Below are 6,612 nucleotides of genomic sequence, written 5' to 3'. Positions count from 1 at the left end.
CCATTCCAAACCCATGATGGCACTGGAGCCTTTTTATGACATTTCCTGCAAATTATTTATCCAGCCCAATTAAAAAAAATTGCTAGGCAGGCAGGGTGCTAACTTTTGTTCCTTGTGAACTTGTAGGCTTCATTTGTCAAATCCTGAATCCAAGAGAAATATTATTTTGTTTTGCATCTGCGTTCTGGCATGGGGCAAGATGCATGGTCCTTGTTTTAAAGATAATATTCCATGCGGAGTAACACCTTTCTCCTTAAGTAATCCCGGAGATGTATGTTCACATTCCTCAGTGGAGTCTTTACTAGTTGTTTTATGTAGGAACAGAGACACACCAGCCAAGCAGTGCCCCTGGAGGGCTCCAAGTTTGTTCACACATTGGGAGGGAGGGATTGACGTGAAGGGAGAGGCTCTGGACAAGACTGACCACCCTCCAGGCTTGACAGCATCAGGGAGGAGGCAAACAGTGGTAGCCTGGACTTGCTAAAGGCCTTCTTGGAATCACCCCAGCTATTGAATGTCCTTTTTACTCCTGAGGCCTAGAAGGAGGAAGTTGGTGCTTTTCTGCCACACCCCAACATGGCCCTTTTCTTTGGATGGCCTGGTCTCCATTTATCTCCAAAGTTGTAACTAGGGTCGGGTAACTACAGCTTTGTCTCAGGGTGGGAAATTTAGAGGGGGATAACAGCACCATCTCAGGGCATGCTTTCTTCCCTGTCTGTCCAACCTGCTCCCTTGTGAGGTGGCCACCCTATCCCAGGGTCAGCTTCCTCTCCCCTTCAGCTGCATAGAATCCTTGTGGCACCTCAAAGAATGTTTTCTACCTTCAGGGGTCATGTCTTAGGTGAGTCTTCTTTTCCTTCTCTACAACCACTCACCCAAGGTACATAAATTGTTAGTTGTAGCTCTGCATTCTTCACATGTACCATATTTTCTTGTTCCTTGGTTGCTGTTATTTCCTCTGGGTGGAATGTCCTCTTCCCTCCCCTCACCTACCTAAATCTTCTTCATTTCTCAAGGCCCACCTTTTTAATGCAGCCTTCCCAGTTCTCTCACTCTCCTCTATAAAGTCTATAATAAACCATTTAGCACTCAACTGCATTGCATATTCTTTTTTAATTTTGTGAACGCTGACTAGTCTCTTTGTGCCAAAAAAAAAAGCCAAGGACACCTAAAGCCAGAAGGTTGCCCTCATTTATTGCTGGTTATTACTATCACCCCCATTTTAGTGGTCTAAAGGAGACTTTTACCTTGGGACCATTTGTTGTTCCATCATTTTCAGTCTTGTCTGACTCTGTGACCCCCTTTGGGGTTGTCTTGGCAAAGATATTGGAATGGTTCACCATTTCCTTTTCTAGCTCATTTTACAGATGAAGAAACTGAGGCAAACAGTATTAAGTAATTTGCCCAGGGTCACACAGCTAGTGAATGTATAAAGCCAAATTTGAACTCAAGAAGATGACTCCAGGCTTGGTTCTCTATCCACTGTGCCACCTAGCTGCCCCCTTGGGACCATAGCCAAAATTAAATATCTGCATGTCCTAGGAAAGATCTGACAAGCATTCATTAGGCACCTACTATGTGCTCTGAAGGATAGAAAGACAATAAATGAAATAGTCCATGATCTTAAGAAGTTTACATTCCAATGGGGGAGACAAGAAAAACACATAGAACAATATATAGAATAAATATAATGAGAATAAATAAAAATAATTGTCAACTAAAAGAGAGTTTGAGAACAAGGGTGCTGATAGGCAACTTGACTTATCACAAAATAAATCCCTGGGTGCTATTGTAATAAGAATGTAAATTTTAAAGATCTTCCCTGCCCCTAGGCTAATGTGCACCTGAAGCCTGGGGAGGGAGGCTTGTTTTTCAGTAGATACTTTTTGATTGGCCAGTGGGTCAATAAGGTTGTTACATTCTCTGAGCCAGGAGAAGGCTATATAAGCCCTGATGTGTAGCTTTGTTTTGGGACTCACTTTGAGAAGTATTCTGTGATTTGATCTGAATTCTGGGAAGCCGTTGTTGAGAGTCCCCCGGCTTTGAAAAACCCAGAATGTGGAAACCCAGATGTTGACTGGGTATGGATGTAATGGTTGGACAGTTTGGAAATCTGTCTACTTGATGTTTCTGTCTTGATAATTATGCCTGTATACTTTGAGGTTCAGGGTGCTGACCTTTTCTCCTGAACAAGGTAAACGATATATGTCTGACTGATTAAAGTAAGCTTGTTAACCCATTTTGAGTTGCTTTCCTTTAACAAAGCAGACCCAAGAACCTGTGTGAGCAGCCACCCTAGGGACTCCAGGGTGCTTGCTGCTACAGCTATGGATAGTAAATTTTCTGGCATTAAAGATCATTATGCTTATTTATTTTTTTAAAATCACATCCTTGACTTTCCCATGTGTTGAAGTGCCCCAAGTGGTTGCCTAGTTCACCTTTTCCAGGTCTTAGTTCTGTTTGGCACCATAATCAGCTCCCTCCTTCTTCCTTTCTCATCTGCATTTCAGATGCTCAGCCAGTCACCGAGAGTATATGAGGAATCTTAGGATGTGGACTGCATGTCAAAAAGGCAAGTGACAGAGACCAGCTTAGCTATGGAATATTGCTTTGCCTGGCTTCCCAGTTTTCTTCTTTTTGGAGGGGGGAGGGTAGGGCAATTGGGGTTAAGTGACTTGCCCAGGGTCACAGGGCTAGTTTTTGTGTTAAGTGTCTGAGGCTGGATTTGAACCCAGGTCTTCCTGATTCCAGGACTGGTGGTCTATTCACTGCGCCACCTAGCTGCCCTCTGGCTTCCCAGTTTTAACCTGATTCACTTGGAGTCAGCTCAGCTAGAGGTTTGCCAGTTTGTCCTGAAGAAAAACAGAATCCTTTCCAAACAAGATGCAGCCTCTGAGTTTAGGTGGAGACTTCTTCCTAAAACATTAACTTCCTTGAGGGAAGGAAGGAAACAAACATTAAGTACCTACTATGTACCCCAAACTGTGCTAAGTGATATTTACAATGATGATCTCATTTGATCCCCACAACAACCCTGGGTGGCAGGTGCTATAATTATTATCCCCATTTTACAGTTGAAGAAACTGAGGCAGAGTTTAAGTGACTTGCCCAGGATCACTCAGCTAGTGAGTGTCTGAGGCTGGATTTCAATTCAGGTCTTTTGGACTCCAGGCCTAGCTCTTTGTCCTCTGTGATACCTAGTTGTCTCTGAGAGCAGGGACTGTGTGATTTTTTAAAAAGAATTTTTAAAAAAAATTTTTTTGGGGGGCGTTTTGGAGGGGGGAAGGCAGGACAATTGGGGTTAAGTGACTTGCCTAAGGTCACACATCTAGTAAGTGTTAAGTGTCTGAGGCCAGATTTGAACTCAGGTCCTCCTGATGCCAGGGCTGGTGCTCTATTCATTGTGCCATGAATGCCTTAGTTGATGCCTCTTTAAAAAATCTTTACACCCCAGTATCCAGCACCTTGAACTTAGTAGGGGCTTAATGAATTACAGCATACTACAGACCAGTCAAGATGGTTGCTTTCCTACTTTCTCATTTCAGATTTCCAAATTATTAAAATGACATTCTCACCCAGATGCCCACTCCAGGAGCCAGGTCTCAAGACTGATGCTCTCCTAAGCTCCTGCTTGGTTGGATTCCCTTCCTCCTGTACTTTATTCATGCATTTCCCACGGCTCATCTCCCCCCTCCGGTCACACTTCCTTCCTCTGGCCATTCGCGGTGCCAGGAGGCCTGCACAACGGAGTCTGCAGGAGGAAAGTGGTGTTTATTGCCTGAGCTCACTTGAATGCCATGTCAGGGCTGGACCAGATGTGTCAGAAAATAAACAACTGTTTAATATGCCCCGTAGCATTCAGAGGATTTAGGGAAGTTGGATCTTCCCAAAGCTACTCTGAGTTCAGGCATCAGGCCTAGCCAGACTCATCTATGGTATTGCTAGGCTCCTGGGATTCTTCCTGCCACTCAGCAGTCTAGGGATCTGGGTTCAAATCCTGATTCTTCTTACTATCTGTAAAATAAAGGGACTGGACTCATTGGCCTATGTGGTCCTTTTCAGCTCAGGATCTATAATCCTATGTTCCTAACATAAATATCAGACTCTAAACAATCATTTTACCTCCTGTTTATAGCCCCTTATAAAATTAGCATTCATAGATTCCTTGTTTCTATCCAAATATATTCCTGTCCTGCCCCTGACATATACTGGAGATAGGACTTAGGTCACAAGACCCCTCCCCCCAATACTAACTCTCTAAAATGATAAAATAATATTTGTAGAGCACTTTGCAGTCTTAAAGCTAGTTTAGATGCTGGTTATTATTAAGGCTATAAATGACAGAGGAGCTGCTGTTCTACACTGGTTAAGAGAGTTTCCTCATTGGGAGATCCCTCTGCCTTGTCTCTGTCTCTATCCCTACTATGTTCCCGGGACAGGAAAAGTCTTAGGTCTGTCACTAACCACCTGGGGGGCCCTTGGGTGAATCACTCCCCCACTCTAGGCCTCAGTAAAATGATGGCTTTGGAATAGATAACATTTAACCTGCCTTCCAACTTTAATAGTCATAAATCTGTGGGAGGCTTCATCGTGCAGAAGGAAGTTGCCGGATTTTGGAGTCAGAGGACCTGTATTCTAATCCTGCCTCATCTATGTGCTATCCATGTGACCCTGGATAAGTCACTTACCCTTTCTAGGTCTCTGTTTCCTTAATCCTAAAATAAAGGGGTTGGATTAAGTGATCTATGGTCCTATGCTCTATATATTTACTTCAATGCTTAAAGGACAAATCATTTTGTTGGTATGGCTACTTCCCCGGTGGATGTATATTACAAACCTTTTGTTCACAGAATTGTTATTAATAGTCACACATGTGACCTGGGTCTCCCTGTATTCTGGCTTTTCTTTTTCACAAACAGCCTGTGATAGCAGCCTCACATCATTGCTTTTTTTTTTTCCTGTTGGTATGATGCCAATATGGTAAACCCCATTTATTTCCCCTCCATCCCAATACTCAGACTTTCAATCTCTCTCTGTTTTTTTCTCTCTGTCTCTCTCTCTGTCTCTCTCTCACACACACACACTCACACATACATTTTAGTTGACAGTCTTCAGGAGTTTCTGTTACCCACTCTGGGCCCATCCCTGCCTCCCCCCCCAAAAAAATTCTTCACTAGGTAGCTGGACAATGACGATCATCTCTATACTTAAACTAGCTCTTGGGCCAAAAGACACACAGCATATTGCTGGGCCTTCTTACTGAATTGTAAATTCTTAATGTATGGGCAGTATACCCTAACCCAGGATTCTGTATCCAATAGGTGCTTAACACTTAAAACTTCTTGGCACAGTGGATAGGTAGATGGGCCTGGAGTCAGCATAGACCTGAGTTCAAATGTGACCTCAGACATTCACTAGCTGAATGACCTTGGGCAAGTCACTTAACCTCTGTTTGCTTCAGTTTCCTTATCTATAAAATAAGGATACTAATAGCAAATAGGATCAAATAAGACAATAATTGTAAAGTGTTCAATACAGTGCCTTGCACATAGTAAGCTATTAATATATGTTGGCTATTTAAACAACTTTTAAATTACAAAATCACAAATTTTGCAGATACTCAAGTCAGAAATGTATATTCCTTACACTATCAGCTTTTATAGAATTCAACAATTTGGCAATGAAATACTTGTTAAGCAGATGCTGTGCCCAGAGAGCCTTGCTGGTTGCTAGGGGAGTTACAATGTAAATAAGACATACCTACTTTCATGGAGTTTACACTCTAATAAGGGTATACACACACAGTACCACAGATTGTCTTAATATACTCTGTTACTTAAAAGATCATGCATGAGAAAGTCACAGAACAAAAGTTGAGGGCATCTTGCCAGGTGTCCCATAGTAACCAAGGAGAGACCCTTCACTCTTACTGCTTTCATCCCCCTGAAGCTTTATTACTTCCATTTGCCTTTTTTGTCCAGTCTCCCAGACTTGCTACTTTCACATCCTTTCCAAGCAAGAACATTAAGTGTCCTATAGGAATCTATTGAGAATCTAATCCCATTAAGACTGATTTCCATTTCACACTTTCTGCCACAATCTCTGAATTGGTTGATACTTATCAACTCTTTGACTTGACCCTGGCTTGGTATTCTTTTTCTTCTCTGGTATATTGCTTGGACATCCTCCCCGATCTTTCCCTCACTCCCAAGATCTGTTGTATAGCTATTAATTGCCTTCAATGACCAACTCCCAGATGAGTTTCATCCCAATAAGGAGTAGGGACACATTTTCACTTAAGCCTCACAAATGCTCATCCCAGGGGCCTGAAAGGGTTAATAAACCTTTATATAGAACAATTTACTTAATAACAATGACACTGTTAAGAGAAACAACTTTGAAAATTATAAGAACTCTAATTAACATAATGACTATACATGATTCCAGATGACCAATGATGAAACCTCCAACTCACCTTCTGATGGAAAGGTGACGGACTGAGGGTACAAAATGAGACATAATAATGACATCTATCTATCTATCTATCTATCTATCTATCTATCTATCTATCTATCTATCTATCTATCTATCTATCTATCTATCTATCTATCT

General features: G+C 42.1%; 1 long non-coding RNA gene across 1 annotated transcript; it reads left to right on the top strand.

The window, feature by feature from the left end:
• The first annotated feature begins 1,653 nt into the window (after positions 1 to 1,653).
• LOC138168530 (uncharacterized) lies at positions 1,654 to 4,723 on the top strand. Its single transcript, XR_011170123.1, has 3 exons — positions 1,654 to 2,194; positions 2,511 to 2,572; positions 3,546 to 4,723. It is a non-coding gene; the product is annotated as an uncharacterized lncRNA (long non-coding RNA).
• The last annotated feature ends 1,889 nt before the right edge of the window (positions 4,724 to 6,612 follow it).

The sequence above is a fragment of the Petaurus breviceps genome, unplaced genomic scaffold (genome assembly GCF_028583685.1).
Source record: "Petaurus breviceps papuanus isolate PSGF00001 unplaced genomic scaffold, PetGlider_PUasm1.0 37, whole genome shotgun sequence".
In the NCBI taxonomy this organism is placed as follows: domain Eukaryota; kingdom Metazoa; phylum Chordata; class Mammalia; order Diprotodontia; family Petauridae; genus Petaurus; species Petaurus breviceps.
This window is presented reverse-complemented; position numbering and strand designations above follow the sequence as displayed.